Source organism: Rhipicephalus microplus, chromosome 3, assembly GCF_043290135.1.
Source record: "Rhipicephalus microplus isolate Deutch F79 chromosome 3, USDA_Rmic, whole genome shotgun sequence".
Classification (NCBI taxonomy): Eukaryota; Metazoa; Arthropoda; class Arachnida; order Ixodida; family Ixodidae; genus Rhipicephalus; species Rhipicephalus microplus.
The window spans coordinates 81,052,182-81,073,494 of NC_134702.1; the positions used below are offsets into that span (position 1 = coordinate 81,052,182).

At 46.2% G+C, this 21,313-nt stretch overlaps 1 protein-coding gene across 1 annotated transcript in view; it reads right to left on the minus strand.

Moving 5' to 3' along the window:
* LOC142803801 (uncharacterized) overlaps positions 1–21,313 on the minus strand; it is a 491,700-nt gene that overhangs the window by 196,020 nt on the left and 274,367 nt on the right. Inside the window, exon 3 of the mRNA XM_075889887.1 lies at positions 8,502–8,574. The gene's annotated coding sequence lies outside the window, so the exon portion shown is untranslated. The remainder of the gene's footprint in view (positions 1–8,501; positions 8,575–21,313) is intronic.

Consider the following 21,313-nt stretch of genomic DNA (forward strand, 5'->3'; position numbering starts at 1 on the left):
ATATATTCTCGAAAATGGCAGATCGAAAACAATATACAAGAATGCACACTCCACAATAGTTACATACAATACGTCACCAATCAAACAACGTACTACACAGTACAATCACCCACACTCAAAACAACGGACACAGACAACAATACGCACTACAATGCAGTCGCATGCATTGAACCACCAAGACACTTAAAGACTAAAGAGATAGAAAACCTATCCAGTCCAAAGTTCTTGGGACAAAAGTCTGGATGATACTCTTCCGAGAATCACTCACTCAAAGTCCAGCGTTGTTGTCGTTCCGCGCCCTTGAAGTTCCTCTTCCAGGAAACCTCGCCGAAGTTTCTCTTCCAGGAAACCTCGCGTCTTCAATTGGCCACTTTCCAAGCTTCAAACTTCTTCGCCGGAAACAGGTCGGCTTCACACACGCAGCTGTTGCCACGTGTCTTCACTCGATAGCGGTAAACACACACACTCTTGCCTGTAGCTGCAGTCGTCACCCCTCAGGTGAAAATCATCTTCTTCTCCCGCTTTGTCTTTACGGACAAAACCTTCGCTGACTACGCGGCGGTATACCCTACGCACTCTGGCGCTAACTTCCTTCTCCTCCTGATCTCTCGTCTCGGTTGCTCGGTTAAATACCTTCCACGCGACATTCCAGAAGGTTCTCGTCATTTCGTCGGCGCGATACGCAGCGAAGGCTGGGGGGAGAGCGAGACGGTTGGAATGCCCTCCGCGGGAATGACTCAACTCGGTATGACCACGCCCCTTTCCTTCTAGAAAAATCGAGTGCTTGCTGGGCCGCCGTTGTGGGGTGAGGAGGTTCGTCGGCGAAGCCACGCTTCCGCGGGGAGAGCGCGCGTCCGGGGGAGCCTTGGATGTTTGTTTTCTTTTTTTTTTCTTTTGACCTCGCGGCGTTTCTCCCGCCCATTATCGCAAGAATTTGGCGGCGCGCCCATTTTTAGCGCTCGTTCTGTGACACTGCCCCCCACTTTGAGAATATTATCTCATAATGTTCAAACCCACACAAACTAGCGCGAACAGTCACCACACACTCTGAAAGACTGTAACACAAACCGTCGCTCATGACACTTCACATTCGGAATAGATCCTCAATACAACGGTACATTGTAATTCAGTTCCATGACACATGAAATATGGCCACAGGTACATGACTACAACACTTCATCACACATTGCAAACAATACAAATGTATAAAGTTCTCTCATTACAACAATTACTATACCCACACATTACTATACATCACATCACCGAAACAAACATTTTGACGCACTCAACATACAGTTGCGACACAGGACAACAAGAACATTAACACAACATATGGCACTCAGCCCTGCCAAACACATTCTGATTCGACTTAAGCACTTATCCTGTGTACTTTGAGCGGCGCTTGCGCCCTTTCTTGCGGTGCTCGCTCGATCTCTTCTTGTGTTTCCACGTTCCTTTTCGGCGAGCCCTTTCCAACGACAATATCTGAGGCGGCGTCTCAGCCATCGTTGTCACTTCCGACACCGTTAACGGGTCATAACGTTCAACGGGTCCTGTCTGTTTATTTACCAGCTCGTTCATGTCACGGCATTGGGCTTAGCTGGCCAACTCCGTCACCATCACACTGTCGGTCTGTTGGGGTCGTGCCAACGTACGTCCAGCTGCCCAGCACGTGAACTCGTTCAACTCGATCATCTTCTCATTCGCTGTCTCTGGCGCCGCGGCTTCACCTTGGGCTCTAGTGAGATCCGTCACGGGATGCTCCTCCACTGTATCTCGCGGTCGCTGGGTTGGCGAGGGCTCTATCTTAGGGTCTTCGCCCAAACATTCCGGATCATTCGGTCCTCGCGCCCCGTCGATGTTTCCGATGAAAAGGTCGTAAAGGGGGGACGTCATGCATAAAGCAGTAACCTTCCCGCGGAAGTACGGGGTTTCAACCTCAATTTCTGCTTCGGGAAGCATCCGAACCGTACGGTCAATTAGGCAAACTGGTTTCGTTTTGCCGGTCAACTCACTTTCCCGTACCAAATTTCTCCGCACGATAACCGTTGAGCTACCGTTGTCTCTTAGAACCATAATCTTCTTGCCTGCAACCTTTCCAGGCAGCGTTGGCATTCCCTTCGTAACACCGGTTGGCTGTTTTGACATTACAGCACCCACATTAGGAATTTTCTCCCCATTCTTCAACTCTACAAATCCGTCGGTGACGGCATTATCATCGGATTTCGGTGCTGCTAGCACACAGGATACCTGGTGAGTTTGACTCGCTCCGTTTCGACAACCGTCTGCTTTGTGCCCAGTCTGACCACACTTAAAACTTTTTACTACCGTAGGGCTCGTAAAGATCGTTCGACAGTTTTTCGCGCGATGACCCACTCGGTTACACAGAAAACAACGCGGAGTGCTCTCCGGTGCACGCTTCTTTTCTTCGGGAGCCAATTTCTTCGAATCATCGGGACAATCCTTCTTGACTTTGGCCAAATTAGTTCCACCTTGCGCTTCCAAGAGTTGATCAGCCAATTCAACCATTCCTTCAAGTGACTCAGCCTTCCTCTCTTTCAAATACAGCGACAGGCTTGGGTGGCAACTAGTAAGAAATTGTTCTCTAATTAGGAGCTCTCTAAGTTCATCGTACTCCTGCGCTGTCCCTGAAAGTTAAATCCATCTGTCGAAATAATGACAAAGTCGGGCGGCATACTGCGTAGCCGTCTCACCATCAGCTGGCTTTCCTCTCCGAAATCTGTCCCGGAAACCATCTACAGTAAATCTAAATCGCTTCAGCAAAGCAGCTTTCTCCTTTGCATAGTTGGCTGCATCGGTCGGCGTCAGCCTACCGTACACACTGAGCGCTTCACCACTCAAGCAAGTACTCAAAGCAGTTGCCCATTGATGTTCCGGCCTATTCTGGCTCCTTGCAATCGTCTCAAATCTATGAAGGTACGCGTCAAGGTCGTCCTTCCTCTCATCAAACGCTACGAGCAGCTTGCTTGGGTTCAAGCGGAAGCCGTGGTCCTCCCGTTCGCTGCTTTCAACTCTAGCTTGGACCGGAGTTTCACTTCGCTGTTGCAGCCGGAGCTGCTCGAGTTTCATTTCGTGCTGCCGCTGCCGTTCCCTTTCCTCTCTTTCTTCTTTCAGCGGCCGCTCCTTTGCCTCTCTTTCTTCTCTCGCCCTCTCAGCGGCAAGCTTTTCTCTCTCCAGCTCCAACTTTAACTGCTGCTCTCTTTCTTCTTTCAGCTGTCGTTCCCTTGCCTCTCTTTCTTCTTTCGCCCTTTCAGCTGCCAACCTCTCTCCCTCCACCGCCTCTTTCTCCTTCTGGCTTACCCATTTCCGTAGTTCGGCGCCAGAAAGTCCCATCTTCTCACCAAGAGCAACTAACTTTTCGAGATCCATGGTGTCTCGCAAATAAAACCTTGCCACGCGCAAAAAGTATTTGCCTAAATCAGTCTATCGGAACACTCTCCTGCACTCGTTAACGAGAACACTGAGCAACACACCAATCGTTCCGATAGCACTATCAGCAACTCGAGGCTCTTTCTGACTACTTTGGACACACTGTGCACCAAAAGGTCTTGTGTCGCGGACGCCAGATTAATTGTCACAGGTCCCGTTAATTCGGGACCGCGATCGCCGGGCTAATTCCAAGGGCCGAAGTATTGGCCCCCCTAACCGCACCACGAAAGCGTGGACAATTTAGAAGTGGTCCTTTTTGGCGCGCCAGCGGACGCCGGCTGTGGCCCAAAGAACAAGTCAGAGCCGAGAGTTGATAAACAAAACAAATATTATATTCTCAAAAATGGCAGATCGAAAACAATATACAAGAATGCACATTCCACAATAGTTACATACAATACGTCACCAATCAAACAACGTACTACACAGTACAATCAGCCACACTCAAAACAACGGACACAGACAACGATACGCACTACAATGCAGTCGCATGCATTGAACCACCAAGACACTTAAAGACTAAAGAGATAGAAAACCTATTCAGTCCAAAGTTCTTGGGACAAAAGTCTGGATGGTACTCTTCCGAGAATCACTCTCTCAAAGTCCAGCGTTGTTGTCGTTCCGCGCCCTTGAAGTTCCTCTTCTAGGAAACCTCGCCGAAGTTTCTCTTACAGGAAACCTCGCGTCTTCAGTTGGCCACTTTCCAAGCTTCAAACGTCTTCGCCTGAAACACGTCGGCTTCACACACGCAGCTGCTGCCACGCGTCTTCGCTCGATAGCGGTAAACACACACACTCTTGCCTGTAGCTCGAGTCGTCACCCCTCAGGTGGAAATCATCTTCTTCTCCCGCTTTGTCTTTACGGACAAAACCTTCGCCGACTACGCGGCGGTATACCCTACGCACTCTGGCACTAACTTCCGTCTCCTCCTGATCTCTCGTCTCGGTTACTCGGTTAAATACCTTCCGCGCGACATTCCAGAAGGTTCTCGTCATGTCGTCGGCGCGATACGCAGCGAAGGCGGGGGGGAGAGCGAGACGGTTGGAATGCCCTCCGCAGATGATGACTCAACTGGGTATGACCACGCCCCTTTCCTTCTAGAAAAATCGAGTTCTTGCTGGGCCGCCGTTGCGGGGTGAGGAGGTTCGTCGGCGAAGCCACGCTTTCGCGGGGAGAGCGCGCGCCCGGGGAGCCTTCGATGTTTGTTTTCTTTTTTTTTCTTTTGACTTCGCGGCGTTTTTCCCGCCCGTTATCGCAAGAATTTGGCGGCGCGCCCATTTTTAGCACTCGTTCTGTGACACTTTTCAATCTTTACTTCTCTATCTATCCCTTTTAATCCCTCCTTACAAGCTCTTTTTAACCATTGCTGTGGTGTCGAACTTGGCTGCATACAGTTATGGGGTACACTTTTATTTATATTGTTTCCCTCATAAAAAAATCACTTCCACCCCCCGTTCATCGCCTGCGCGCCAAAGGTCCGGCAATGATGAAACACAGGAGCATATTATTCGCTGTTGGCCTGTCGTGGCCACCGAATGATGCGTGATGGTGAGCCGTTATAGCCTGCTCGGTCTGTTTGTGGTAACGGCGGATGTAATGCTTTTTCCCGTGCTCGAAGACGCAAGCCCTCCTAGGCTTCCTCGAGTTCTTGGCTTCTCAGGACCTCACCTCCTCATTTCTTTTTCTCTTATCTTTTTTTTTCTATCATCTTCACCTCCACTTCACCATTCCTAAAGGCACTGAGCCATGCCCCGCGACGGGAGGCAGAAAACAGCATCCGCAAAAAGTACGCAGATATGCGGTCACTTTTTTTTCCTTCTACTCTCTATTCGTCTGTAGGCAAGATCAACGCTTTCGGTTATTTTTCTTATTTGGCGCCATCATATTTGGTCTTAGCCACAGGAGCGTTTTCAATGCTGTATGTAAATTTTTACGAGAGCCTAAAAAATTGAGTGTTAGGTGTAACTTAGGCCAGTCAGCTTGTTTAAAGTTCTTTTTGGTTTTGTTGGTGTTAGTACTCCAAATTTTATTTGTTCAGATCTGGCGAGCTTATATTATATGACTGCAATAATTAAACAAATAATTTTCACCCTGTCACCTCATTAAGTGCTTTAGTTTTCTAAACAAGCCAACCGGATGTCTTTCTGGTTAAGCTCCCTGCCTTTTTCCTTTTGTTGCTTTCTTCCTTCCTAAACAAGGCACCGTCCAACTCATGGCCTATCTCCCAGAGTGGGTTGCACCAAGTTATTGAGGAACCAACCAACCAACCAACCAACCAACTAACCAACCTACTTTCTTCCTCCTCTGCTTTCAAACCTTCAAGATGGGTCGTCGCGTTGATGGGGGCCATGATTATCATGGTCATTACTGCACGTTACTGAACGCGCATGGAAATGCACGCGAGAGATGACATATAGACAAGGACAATTCAAGCCACATGTAATTATTAAAATATGGAGCAGAATAGAAGACATGAGAGCAGTAAAAGTAGGTGCGAAAGAAGTCGGGACGGCAGAAGGCAACCACACATTTTCCATGGATGGCGCAACCTATGAAGGCCATGCACGTGAGGCTACAAGCAATGGGAATGAACCTTAAATATCACTGGGCCCCAATGACCCCATTGGGAATGAGACCTATAAAATGCCAGGGGGCATTCGATGTTCAAACATCCGGCATCAGCTCACCCCTCAGGATCTCCTTTCACCCGGGCTTAGCCATGAATGGCAATGCGCGGTAGAGCTATAACACTGTTTGCTCGACTCCGGGGGGCGTTATTCACGAAACGGCTTTGTGCCTCGACGCCTTTTTGGTGGAGTGTAAAGCTATAGGAGGATACCATTTGTGGATTTCATCAGCTGGTATTGTGTACTGTGTAATTAATGTTTGCCCAGTGTTGTTATTGTTGTTGTTGTTCAAAGAGGGTGAGAGAATAAAAAAACAAATATATCTACAAAGTATACAGGGAGAGGTAGAATCAGCTGCGGCCCAGATGGCGTGACAGCGCCATTGCAATAGTCGCCTTCGAAGCCTTTCTGGTGCATTCTTGTTTCCGCCGTGCAACTCCATGTTGAACCAAAATTTGTAGATTCCCTTCAGTTCGGATACTATACCCCTCTTCGCGAAGCTTCATCCTTCTGCTGAAATGTAGATACACGAGGGCAACTTTGTACATATGCGCACCCTCCACCCTTCACATGTAAAATTCTTGCTACACGCCTGGTACGATATTATACTGTTAAAAATTGCTCTTCGATCTTTGGCCGTCACTTTCTAGCCGTTATCTATCTACTCTCCCCTTATCTCACTGTACGCGTATTTGTGCATATCTGTGTTGGGCGCCATTCGCTCAAACACCCACCGCCACTTTACCTTCAGACAAACACGACGCAACACATGGCGTCCTTATTATTCTGCTATGTTTTGGCGGGTTTCTATAGGCTTTTTTTTCTGTAAACATTAAACTGTGAAGGTTCAAAGCTGAAGCTTCGTATATGTCAAAAAAGAAAAGTATCGGGAACCACTTGTGGTACAACTTATAGTACAAATTTGCTAGATCAACAACACAACGCCTGCGGGTATTCTAGTGGAAAAAAAAGTGCTATAAAGGCCATGACATTGTCACCCATCAAAATACCGTTTTCTGCGTAAAATAAAAGTTGATGGTTTATTATATCTATTTCAGTAGTACCTCATTGTAAATCCTGCCCAACTTCAACCAAAGAGTTTTCTCAAATTAATTAGAGGGTACTCTGGCGCTGCGATCGTTGAGCGACCATGAGAATGATGGGTATATAGTACACACTTTTGCCTAGTCTTCGTAATCACGCGCGCATAATCGCACTTGCGGCTGAGTTCATTGCTGTGTTTCGCTTTTGTTTCGAAGAAAAGAACAGACTCTCTTTGAACTTAGTTACCCAATTTGAAATGGTAAGCCTGAAAAGTTATACTGACGAAGTGCAACCGCTGAAAATATGCTGAGTTTTGTTTCGTGACAAAGAAAATCCAATCCACGCGGAGGCAAACAAAGCCAGAAGTACGAAGATTAGACAAATGTGTGTAGTACCCATCATTCCCATGCTCGCTGAGGCGCCGCGCGTTGCAACTCCCAGAGGCACTATAGCGCCAGAGTTCCCTCAAGTGTATATTTAGGAAACTTATGACGTCGACGACCGCCATTTTGCCAAGGCGTGCGTGACGTCGTGTCTTGCATGGAACGTAGCCGTCATCTATCAAACTTTCAGTTGTTGCATATCATTCCATTTCAAGGTCAAAGAATAAACAGCTCTATCTCACACGCATCTGATCACGCAGCACTATATTTAGTTGGATCGCAGATGCTCGCACATTGAGCTGCTTGTTACGTCACGGCTCGCAAGTGCGGCATTCTCGCCCGACCCTTAGGCAGCTTGCTTAGTTATAAAAATATTTCATTATAAAGTTAGTACCGGAGTCAATGTGCTGAATTTTTTTCAGTTTGATTGTGCACGCGCATGTATTAACTCAGGCAACAAATCTTATTACCGAAGATTCGATTCAATGGACCCTTTAAAGCCTGCTTATTTTGGAGCTCTTTTTCTCCAGATCCGCGCATTGCGAGCTTCTTCGGAGAAGCGAAATCTGCTTATCACAATTCGAAAGTCGCCACACAACCTGCATAACCATTTCTACCTCGCCGAAAAGCTGCCTGTTCCTCAAGTTTTCTTTTTTTCTCATGAATCTGTGAACGCCAGACCTTCAACACCTGGCTAACTTTCTGCCATTACAATTACGCCAACCACGACAAGGTCGTATTTCCTCCTTAAACACAAACTACAACCATGATCAATCTTCATTCTTTGTTCGAGCTGATTACGAGGCTACGACCTCTATTCTTCTAGCTGTGTTTCGTAAAACCTCCCTTCATTTTGAACTGATCATCGAAAAACGTACAATAAGTTGAATAAAATTCAGACGCCCACTCCTCAAGTAGACCTCTCCGGGCTTTGAGTTATCGGAAATAAACAAATATTGTTGTGTGTGCGGGGGAGGGGTGTACAAGGTTAACTTACCTCTGCAAATGCGCTTACTGCAGATGACCCAGTGATGTGCGAATGCTGGACTCTCTGAATCAGTGCATCGACCCTGTAATATAAGCAGAAAGAAATTCGTTGTGCTCCATGCAAGCAAATGTTTGTCGTACACAAGATATAAAAAAAATATAGCGAATCAGTTCTTTGGGATGCCGAAATATTGGCTCAAGTGTTATTGAACGGAAAATTCGAAAATGCACAATTTGCGGCACAAAGCTGCAAGGTAAATTTATACACACAGCGCAACACCAGAAAAAATACAGGACAGGGAAGGAGTAAAACAGAAAGAAAAGGCGGCGCTGTTTCTGTTTTACTCCTTCCCTGTCCTGTATTTTTTCTGGTGTTGCGCTGTAAGTAAGTTCACGATGCATCCTAACCAACTGGCCCAACTTACCGTCTTACTGCAAGGTATTCCTTACCGATGTTTGAGAAATAAACAATTTTTTTTAGAAGTTCGTGCTGGCCCAGGAATTGAGCTAACCAGAATGTTGTCAACATCCCTGCTCTAAACTGTTAAGAAACGGAGAAAAAGATGTAGCACTTCCACGGAACAACTGCTACTCAATGTTTTAGAGTGCTATCGTTATTGGCTACCTCACAAGCTTCGCAGATATTTAAATAATAGTGAGCTGTTAGAAGCTTTAATAATTTAAAAAGGCGACGACATCGTGATAGAAGACAATCGCTGTATTAGACCATGAATTGATGCTACTCTTTTCTGGTAGAGCATAAAAAATGTTTAAAGACACCCAGCGACTCAATTTGTTACTCGACTTTAAATTATGGTGTCTAGATAGTCTCTGTAAAGCAATAAACCTACCCATGATTCAGTTGATTAGGTAAAGAAGTGAAATAATAATTCAATCACTCAATCAAGTGGTCGTTTAGTTTCGTGAGTAAACAATAAGTCAGTCAGACAAAGTTCAATAGTCCAAATCAATGATGCATTCACACCCAGTCATAAAGCCAATCATTCGTATGTGTTGTCTGGCTCTTTTATGCCCACGTTTGCACGCTAAACTGCTTTATGATCGCTCAATGAGTAAGCCGGTGTCGGATAGTTAAACACTGCCAGCGCATTCGTCTCAGGCATTCACTAAGCAGTCAAGTCAGTTATGGATACACTACAGTTAAATAGGTGCGTACTTTGGACACAGTCAGTGGGGACTGGAACAGTTACAAATCAAGTGCGAAAAGTGTTTACCAAGTTTGCTCTTTTTGTATTTGCCTTTTTGTGCCTTTTGTATTTGCTTAAGACCCCTCCAAACGGAAAGCCATCTTTTTTTTCTTCGCAGTCTATAGAGTAGAGTTGTGGTGCCTAGAATATATACTAGGCACTGTAGTAGAATCCCCTTCTCTCAATCGCCTTTTCCATTTTCCTGTCTTGCCCCTGGCGTTTTGGTTGGATTTGGTAGGGGCCGAGAGAAATGGCATCGCTAGAACGAAGGCCTCAACTACTGGGAGTCACTGGCGACTTTTCCGCTAGGGAAGGGCGCATGCGCAGCGGGGTCATACAAAATGCGAATTGGAGAAAAAGTTTCGGCATCCAACATTTTTTTTTGCCCAGCTTTTGAGATCGCAGGCATAAATGAAGCCGCTTACGTTTTTCAGTGCCTCCGTGATCGGTTCAGCTTTTACCAAGTCACGATGCCAGTGGATGACTTCATGATGTGACGCTATGTTACGTGACGCCACGCTGGCGTCACAAATTTTGATGACCTGTGACGTCACGATTACGTGTTAAGCTGATGCCACCACGTGACAATATTTCACGTCACTCGTTCTGGCATCGACGCCACCAACAGTCGCTTCTCCCCTTCGATGACGCACCTAAAGCTTTCGCCTTAAGAAAAAGCAAATAGGACAGAAATCGAGTGAACATTGGAGTATAACACAGCATTAGAGCTGGCTGTTGGCGCCGTCACGAGTAAGGCACGCGGGCGCCAGCATTTTACTTATGCATTCGTCCACTCAGTGCCCAAACGCATGCGTATGCATGACACCACGCGTGGCCCAGAATAGATAGCACGCTGGTCGACAGGCGAGAAAAAGCTGAGGCGAGAAGTCGTTTTGAATTCAGACCACGATCAGAGGCCATTCGCACCATCCTATTTCGCGTCGCCAAAGTACGGACAATGACGCCCTGGACACGCGCTTTCCGGACCAGTGAATAATATATGAAGCCCAAGAAAATAAGCTGCTGCGCGACCGTTAAGCACGAATTTGAAAGCAAAGTTCGTGCCATGGAGCGAGTGTAAAGACAGAAAGGGAGAGTGACCCGACCGTGTCGGAGCGAATGTAGCCTATCACGTGAAAGCAGGCTGCTTGATATATGGATGACGTGTCACCGGTCAAGTCAATATTCAAAACTCCGGTGAACGTTATTGTCTATCATGTATGTTTTTCGATTTTTGTAGAGAGGAAAGGGCACGGATGTTAACCGGAAGGGAATCATCTGGTTTGCTACACTACCCTAAAGGACATGGAGAAAGAAAGATGGATGGAAGAGCGGAGTATCATATGATACGAAGGTGTGCACACGCTTCGCATACGGAAGGATGGGCGGCTAACGAGAGCTTTGTCATCTGTCTAGCAGGGTGCATATAACTCCGCTCAAAATTTCAATAAACCCTATAAATACAAACAGTGTGACGACAGTTCGGGTGCAAAGAGTAAGAGTGTATGTCCCGAAGGTGTCCTGTCATCAAGGCGGGCCAACATGACCACTAGCGAACAGCCTGGACGCGCTATAGAGAGGACAGCGGCAGATAACACATTTGGTAGATTCCTAGACGACGCAGTGATTTCCTTTGTGTTTACTGTTTCATCCTTGAGAAGTGAAAACAGCGCATACTACTTGAGTACAAGGGCATGTACAGTGGGTTCATGTACATCACGTTCCACATAAGCTACAGCTGTCCAGAGCGACCTGCTACGGTCGACACCAGACATACACTTCCAATACGCATGTGGTAAGGGAAAGCACGGCTCGTTGTGCCAGTTTTGTGAAGCCAAATGTGGGGCCCTGGGCCGAAACAGATGAATTGTTGAAGCAATGGCAGCCTTGGCATAAGAGTCAAATCGAATGAAATGAACTCAAATAAAAGTTTACATCGTGAATATGTGGGCAAGCTTGTGCGAAAAGCCAAATAGTTCGCTTGAACAAATTCTAAGCCGCCTGAACAAGGCGAACAACAGGGACACACAAGTTCCGGCAAATACTATTGAAAAATCAAGAAAGCACGTTACAAATAAAAAACACAGTATTATACAAAATTTTTTAGTCAATTCAGTGCTATCGATATCACAAAGGGCAAAAAATATATAAATAAAACATATAAAATCAACTAGCCCGTTCATAAAGTGAGTAAAAAATGAGGTTGTTATGATTAAAACATACATTACACCATACTTACGATCAAAAAGGGGTATAGTTTGTAAATATAAATAGCTATTGGTACTCGATCATTTCAGTACATATTTTTCTCTATTTGTTGATCTAAAGCAACAGAAAAACAACAAACACAAAAAAATTATAATGCAGATGAAACGTTCTTCATCTGGTAAAGCAGTGAAGTTCGCACACACTTATACATAACATGTTTTTTTTTTGTAATATACCTTTCAGGTCTCCCCTGCAATGAACCGTTTTTTTTTAAAGTAAATGTTGTCTCTTTGTACGCACCCAATGATAGCATATGGCAGCGCACATTGAAAACAAGGAGGAGAAAAAAAAGTAAATTGAACTATATTGCAGCATTGTAATATTTTCCCTTCTTTTTCTTCGCAGAATGGTCATTTGCTGGCACATAAATGTTGCAGAAGATGAGTTTGCTGGGACAGCCAGACTTGTGCATTAGCTTTACCTCTATATACGACCTATAGGGTGCGGTAACAAGGGCTACGTCACTCCTAAGCAAACAATTAGGCTAAGTCTTGAAGAGGTGGTTTGAATTGAAAGACTGTGTGTCTCGACAAATTGCGCTAATGTTAATTGCATAATATACGAGGGTGGCCCCCAGATTACACTAATGGCAAAGTTTCGACGAGAAATGGGCGAACATACGCGATGCAAACTGGAGTTTCTTTAGCTGGTTATCGTCGTGAAAACTAATGCGGAACGCGTAGACATGGGCAAACTGTCGGCAATCAGGCGTGAAGAAAGCTGTTGGTATGGCAGCTGCCAAACCAATGCACCAGAGGGAGCACGCAAAGAAGACAGGATTGGTGGGCAGATTTAGCGCAGCGACATCGTAAAATACAGGGTTTGCATGCTCCGTCAAGTAAAAAGGATGTCGGTAAGAGCGAGAGAACGGGAAAATGTCAGTCGAGAGAAGCAAGAAACTCGTAGATTCGTGACGACGAGGCCGGCCCTAAAGCTCTCTCATCTGCATATTCCCCGTCCAACCTACGTGCGCCCATCTTTGTGGCCATTCGTGATGCCGCTCGGGCATTTCACGTGCTTTTATAGACTCGCCGAAGTGCGAATTAGAGGTTGGGCACCACAGTCAGCACCCGGCACCACGACTCGCCCGGCCATTACAGTAATTAAGCGCGAGCTTTCGTAAGTGTCGCCGGCCTCGTAAGTCTCCCGCAGCGCTCCTCTTGGCGAGCGTTCGCTCCGCTCGCGTATATAGCGGTGTGCACCTTTTCGTCAGACTGCGTTGTTTCTTATTTGCATACGTTTGGCGCTTCATTGCGCTTTCCCCTATTCCCTCGGCGTTGTACCGTATTCGCACCATTCGAGGGAATAGTGACGGCACGCATCAGCACCCAAGGACAAGCAGCAGACGCAGCAACGAGCGTTTGTTATGTGCCGACAATGTTTGTGGGTGTTTTTTTCAGGCTGTAGGTGTGCGAATGCCGTGCGTAATACTGCGAGTATTACCTAGCGGAGCAGGTGCGCGGCCCGTATATTGGGGCTTTAGCGTGTTCGCCGTTTAGGGATGGCTGCGCCGAAAACAGGCCTCGCTTGCTTTTTTTTTTTACTTTTTCGTACTTTTTCTATTGCTATTCGTCTCTCCCGTGCCGAAAGTTCCATTTCGAGGCATGTACCCGCAGGGTACTGATGCGATTGCGTGTTTCCTTTTCTCGCTGGGGGATGCTTCTTTCCTTTACTTCGCGGGCATCTCGCAGCGCATTCAATTTCCCTTCCACGTATACCTATGCATTCATGGAACTGGTAGTTGCCCTTTATCACTCGGCGACGCTGCTTTTGTTGAATTTTTCATCATTCTTTCCCCTAAACCCTCCTTCCATTTTTTAAAAGTAGTGAACATGTAGCTCAGATCTTGAAACGTGTACTCTAGAAACTGCGTCAGATTCGACGCAATCTTGGTAATCTGGTGTTTAATTTTGTTTAAGTTAGGCGCCTTAGAAAAGAGATGCAGAATGCGTGCAATTATATATTTATAAAACGCGCTCAATTTTCAGGCTCTTTTTTGCACTTCCGACTGCTTCCTTTCCTTGTCTTTGCACTAACGCGCAAGTACCTTTTCTTGAAACAATGTCACACGTGAAACGACATGTGCAGTCTTTAACCATCACAAAGTTCACACATGGAAGCGAGCACTTGCCGTTTGCTTTTACATGCAAAGCAGCTCTTTGAGTATCTTGTGTAACGCTGTTCGTCCATGTCTCCGTGCCAACGCGCTGTGCCGCGCTCCCCCCGCCGCAGGTGTTGGGCGGTGCCAAGTAGGTCATGCCTTCCCTCGCAGTGCGCGCGCGTTAACGTCACTTTCCCTCTAGTGTGTCTCCCCTTCCCACGTGTCACCTCTCTCTCGCTTCACCCTTTCCACCGCTTGCAACGTTCAAGCGCACACGAAGTGAATACTTCTTCGGCTTGCATATCTGAAATGAACAGGACGTCGAAAAGCGAAGCTTCTTCGTCCGCCGAAACAGGCACCAAACTGATTTGGCCTAACGCGACCGTTGCCGGCATGGCGAGAGATAGCAAAGTCGATTGCGTTTGCCAAAGGTGACGTCGTGCCTGCAACACCGACGTAGCGCGAGCCAGGGAAACTGAACGCAGGCGTCCGCAGTCGAAGACCAATGAAACCGACCAGGTGCGAGTGAAAAAAGCTGATGGCGCCTGTGCGCGACACTACTGCTTCACATCCAATCAGATGTCAATGTTTTTACAGCGAAAGCTGTTATGAGATGACAATTCGGGTCACGCGCAGTTGTCCGCCGCCGGTGTCCATAACCACATCGCGCGAAATTAGGAACTGACACAGTGGGACTCCAACCCGGGTCCGCTGGGTGCCAGCCCAGTATTCTATCACTGAACTACACCAGTTCTTGTGGCTTGTTGTCAAACTTGCCTTAGGCAGGCTTGATGTTGGGAAAGAAATCGCGTTAATGCGACTTATAAAGCGTTTTAAAATAGCGAAAGAACCATCAGTCATCGCATTATACGAATAGCGGAACGAGTAGGCCGTCCAATGCTCCTACCCATTACAAAAGCTTGTTCTTGTTCCCTTATTAACAGTGGCGCATACCCACTTCCGTAAAAATTTCTCATCGCTGTCAGTCACTGCATGAACAATTAGCACAAAATTCTTTGCAAGTGTTCAGCGGATACCACGCTGCTCAGAAGAATGACGCAAAATAGCATAGCGAATGCCTGCCTACTACACGACCAACTTTATTATTAATACCCAGTGGGTATCAAGCAAGTGTGCTTGCAGTAGTTACCCAATGAGTGTTTAGAAAAGGCTCTGAAAGGCCGGGGTTCTAGCTTTCACTGTGATTGTGCTGTGGCTTCTGCGCAAACCTGGCGTTTTTTAAATGTTCCTTCAAATTTGGTTTTCACAACATCAAACGTGAAGCAATTAACTAGCATATGTTGTAACAAGTTGCGTGCATAGCCACGCTGCAGTATACTGACGAGACGTTTTCACATTTCGGAAGGGTATACTTTTGCAGCCGAAAAAAAAAAACAATATACGATTAGTACGGTACTGAAAACGGCATAGAAGTTCGGAAAAGATGGCAGTATTCCTCATTGGCATTTATATCATCAGGCGAGTCGTAGCCAAATCACAGAAATATTTGACAAACTATTTAAACCTTATTAACAAAAAATATTATTTGGTACTTTAGTGTATAGCGGGAACATCATGTACAAGGTTTTCTAAAGGTATAGTGCCGCTCTTTTTTTCCTTTGAATCTTGGTTTTCAATACTCGGGAGAGCCAGTATATACATCGCTTGTGTCCGTCTCGGTAGATCAGTGGCTATAGGGTGCTCGGCTGCTCACTCGAAGGTCGCAGATTCCAATGGAGGCAGAATGGTAGAGGCCCGTGTACTATGCGGTGTCAGTGCACAGTAAAGGATGGTCATTATTTCCGGAGCCCTCCATAACGGTGCCTCTCATAATCAAATGGTCGCTTCTGGGCATGAACCCCAAATATTATTACAATATATTATAATATAGATCCCTCCGCCTGTTACGACTGAATCTCGTTCCAACTCTGTCGGAATATTACTAATGCTATCAGTTCACTGATAGCGAAATTGAGCTCAAATATAGGCTAATATTTATTATCTTTCCAAACTTGTTGACAGTATTCTCACATTGTATAACATGTAACACCCCTCCCTCATGTAACACCCCTCATGTAACACCCCTCCCTGGGGTTTTTGAGGTATAATAAATAAATAAAATAAATAAATAAATTGTCATGACGTGAACAAAAAAAAAACTGGTCGGTTTATTCAAGCAGAAGTTCTTTATTTGGCCAAACCTGCGGCCGGGATGCAAAAACTCATACAGGAAGCAATGCATCCCGTATACTCTGATATTGGCGAACAGGGCGTCGGGCCGCGCGTAAACAGAATCTTCTTGAGACGCACCTTCTTTTAAGTGTCGTGCGTACAACTTCCCAGCCTTAATTCGGGGCTCGCACATGCTCTTTGATCAGCTTGACTGTTCGCGTCCTGCCTGCCGTCTTAACAAAACGATCTACTGCGAGCACGAAGCATCTCAAACACAAAGGCGTGGTCTATGCCGAGCGTTGTCGACAGTCTTTGCGAATATAAACCGAATACGGCGCAATTGAAACAAGAAGGTGGGCGGCTTTATCATGCCCTGCCCTATTTTCTAGGATGCGTTAATTTACGAATTCCGTCTCATACAACCGAACAGCATATAGAGTCAAGTGATGTACCCGCCTCTCTTTGCCAACGATGGAGCATCCGCATGATGCAAATTGTTTACAATTTATACTTTCTTAGCTGCACGTTGTTTTTCGTGGACCACATTCATTGTTTTCCTCCCACGCTTTGCGCTACCTTAACATGGTGTTGCACATTCTACTAACTTTTTTCTTCTTTGTCTTACAGCCCAACTTGGGAATGGTTGTGGGAGACTTTGTTTTTAATCAAACCCATATATATTTCGTGCAGTAATTTGGTTCACCTTCATGTTGTCGTGAATTTTCGCTTCAATATTTTTGCTCGCTTTGTTTATATTCCTAGTGTAAACTGTCTTATATATTAAAATTATTAATTGTTTGCATTCACCAACACAATAATGCCATGGTCATTCTAGGCAAATCAAATAATAAAATGTATTGTTATTCATAATATTTTCATTCTTATTAGTTTTTTCAGCCTACTTTTTATGTCAACTGTTTTAATTGCCACCTTGTCAATATATTTCTTGCGTTTATCTTCTACATTCTGCTCACTTTTCCTTACATCTTATCTGTTTTTTTTTACTCATACTGAGTGTTATATTGTACTACTATTTCTATTATTACTCTTTCCCTCATATTGTTGCTCAAACTCTCACACCTTAGGGCTGTTCCAGGAATGAATAATTAAATACCTGATTGCATGACTAATAGGTCACTCTGATATTTAACGCAGCATATAATTTTACTACTACGATGTGTCAGAATATGTACCTAAAGCAGTCGCGGGAAGTACCGGGCAAAACGGGTGCCACTTGCGACACTCGCCGTGTGGCACAACGTTGCCGCTTAACGGCCCGCGGACAGGTGTAGTTGAAAGGTACGTTCACCTCGCCGACACGGGAACGGGAATCTGTGTAGAGGAACAAGAGTGAGAACGAGGGGCTAAAGTGGAGGGGGTTAGCGACGGTCGCCGAGTAGGCTGTTTTGGAGACGCCGCAGCCGCCATTTATCAGGCCTAATTACCACCACACCCATAACGCGAAAGAAGCGGCCGGCTATATCCGTCCGTCGCCTTGCTCTTCCCGGGAGCACTTACCCGGCGATGGCCGAGGCGTTACTCGGAGACGCGTTATGAGGGACGTGGCGTGTCAGAAGCGTGCGCACCTTTCGAGAATGTTTGCATAAGGGCTCACGAGGACAGGTCAGATGCACCGAGAAATTAGGGTGAACGCTCGTTATAATAAAGTACCGGTTATAAGTGGATGATTCTGTGAAATATTTACCGCTTGCCGAAATGAAGTGGGCGCAAACAACACTAAGTGAAGAACCGCGGTGGCGCTGACGAAAAAAAAAGGGCTGGTTTTAAATAAAACTCATTTTTTCTTCTACCCAATCAAAATATAAAAAAAGAAACACCTAGAAAAAAGAAGTGCATCTAGAATGTAAAAATTAAGGAACATATAGATCAAGGCAAGTATTGTCATTTGTGTCATCGTCCCAGTCGCGTCGTTTAATCCTGAGTTTTAGCAACAATCCTCGTGGACCCGTTGCTAAAAATGTTTTTAGATATCTTATGGGAAACAAAACTGCTGAAATTTTCTGAATTACTGACCACTATGACGTTTATATGAACTGCAAAGATTCTATCCTTTAAAATGCGTGCGGTTGTTCCTGTATCTTGGCGTTACAAAGAGATCAATATCGATTTTTTTGTTTGTTTCACGGGAATTTTCCGTTTCGCGGGCAACACGTGTTGAACATATGTGCCACCTTCCGTGTGACTTACTGCGAAAGATTTTAATATTCAAATATGCACAAAATAGACACGCAATTTTGTATTCCAGGGAAATCACACTCCACTTCCATCCCGAATAGCGTTCGCACGTCCTTGCCATAACCAGGAACACTGATTCTGATACCTTTGAGAATCTTTAAGTAGGTGATGAATATTCTAGCACGCATTTAAAGCGTGCTTCATGTCACACGCTTAGCGTGATTAGGCCTACATCTAAGTTTGAAGACTAGGAATGTCAGTGAGGGAAAAAAAAAAGCTGCTGCACTTCACATATGCTCTTTAACGCTGAGATCTTGGAGCGAAGTCCCACGCACAGCAGAAGACGACTGGTATAGTGTATCCTCATAATGAGGAAAAGCCCAACTTTTGAGGATGGGCCTATGACTATGTTATTTTTACTTCCTTCTTGCTTGAGTTTGATTTTGAGAGCTCTGTCACTTTACATCGTGTATTTGAACCAACACGCTCAAAGTTTTTTCTCCGATGTACGCTACTTCTTCCACGCATTCCCAATTCCCGCGAAATGACAAGGCAATGCACTCTCTTCAGACGTCGTCAGTAAATGCTTGCTGTTGTAGCTGATGGCGCTGGCTGCGTCTGGTTTATTTAAAAGGCCTTCGGTAGGGTCAAAGCTTACGAGAACTTACTGGAAGAATACATGTACACATTATTCCCGAGAAAAATATAATATAATAAGGGAGGTAAGCCTACGTTTTATCCAGTGACGCGTTTCAACAGGAGAATTGAATCCAAGTCAGATGTAGCAAAATGATTGCCAAGGAACAAGAAGTTCCTGTTGAAAATGAAAGAAATGGACAGCTTCGCGACTGTAATACCAATAAGTGTGGCAGCTTGGGCTAGTTGGTATGGCATGACGATAGTTAGACCATTGATTTGTGGGGATTAACGTCCCAAAACCACCATATGATTATGAGAGACGCCGTAGTGGAGGGCTTCAGAAATTTCGACCACCTGGGGTTCTTTAACGTGCACCCAAGTCTGAGCACACGGGCCTACAACATTTCCGCTGTCACAGAACGAGCGCTAAAAAAAGAGCGCGCCGCCAAATCCTTGCGACAACGGGCGGCAGAAACGCGGCGAGGTAAAAAGAAAAAAAAAAGAAAGCAAACATCCAAGGCTCCCGGGGGCGCGCTCTCCCCGCAGAAGCATGGCTTCGCAGACGAACCTCCTCACCCCACATCGGCGGCCCAGCAAGGCCGCGATTTTTCTAGAACGAAGGAGGCGTGGTCAGACCGAGTGAATCATCCTCCGGGGAGGGCAGTCGAACCGTCTCGTGCCTCTCCCCAGCCTTCGCTGCGCGTCGCGCCGACGAAATGAGGAGAACGTTCTGGAAGGTGGCGCGGAACGTATTTAATCGAGCAGCCGAGACGAGAAATGAGGAGAAGACGGAAAGTTAGCGCCGGAGCGCGTAGGGATTCCGCCGTGGAGTCGGCGATGGTTCTGCCCGTAGTGACAGAACAGGAGGAGACGGAAGTGAGCGCCAGAGTGCGTAGAGTGTCCGCCGTGTAGTCGGCGAAGTTTTTGGTCCGTAGGGACGGCTCGAGCTACAGGCAAGAGCGGGGGTTTACCGCTATCGAGCGAAGACGCGGGCAACAGCTGCGTGTGTGAAGCCGACGGAATTCCGGCGAAGAAGTTGAAGTTTGAAGAGTGGCCAATTGAAGACGGGAGGTTTCCTGGAAGAGAAACTTCGAGGGCTGCGGAACGACAACAACGCTGGACTTTGAGTGAGTGATTCTCGGAAGAGTATCATCTCGACTTTGGTTCCAAGAACTTTGGACTGAATAGGTTTTCTATCTCTTTAGTCTTTAAGTGTCTTGGTTGTTCAATGCATGCGACTGCATTGTAGTGCGTATTGTTGTCCGTGTCCGTTGTTTCAAGTGTGGCTGATTGTATTGTGTAGTACATTGATTGATTGGTTTGAATGGTGACATATTGTATGCAACTATTGTGGAGTGTGCGTTTTGTGTATTATTTTCGATCTGCCATTATTGAGATATAATTTGTTTGTTTATCAACTCTCGGTTCTGACTTGTTCTTTGGGCCACAGCCGGCGTCCGCTGGCGCACCAATAAGGACCACTTCTAAATTGTCCACGCTTTCGTGGTGCGGTTCGGGGGGCCGATACTTCGGCTCTTGGAATTAGCCCGGCGATCGCCTCCCTAATAAACGGGACATGTGTGACAATTAATCTGGCGTCCGCGACAGGACCTTTTGGTGCACAGTGTGTCCAAAGAAGTGAGAAAGAGCCTCGAGTTGTTGATAGTGCTATCGGAACGATTTTGTGTGTTGTTCAGTGTTCTCGTTAACGAGTGTAGGGGAGTGTTCCGATAGACTGATTTAGGCAGATACTTTTTGCACGCGGCAAGGTTTTAGTTGCGAGTTGCGAGACACCATGGATCTCGAAAAGTTAGTTGCTCTTGGTGAAAAGATGGGTCTTTCTGGCGCCGAACTACGGAAGTGGGTCACCCAGAAGGAAAAAGAAGAAAAAGAGAGGGTCAAAGAGGAAAAGGCAGCTGAGCTGGAAAGAGAAAAGCTGGCGGCTGAGAGGGCGAGAGAAGAAAGAGAAGCGGAGATGGCTGAAAGGGAGCGACAGCGGCAGCACGAGATGGAACTCGAGCGGCTCCGTTTGCAACAGCGAAACGAAACTCCCGTCCAAGCTAGAGTTGAAAGCAGCGAATGGGAAGACCATGGCTTCCGCTTGAACCCAAGCAAGCTGCTCGTAGCGTTTGATGAAAGGAAGGACGACCTTGACGCGTACCTTCACCGATTTGAGACGATTGCGAAGAGCCAGAATTGGCCGGAACATCAATGGGCAACTGCTTTGAGTACTTGCTT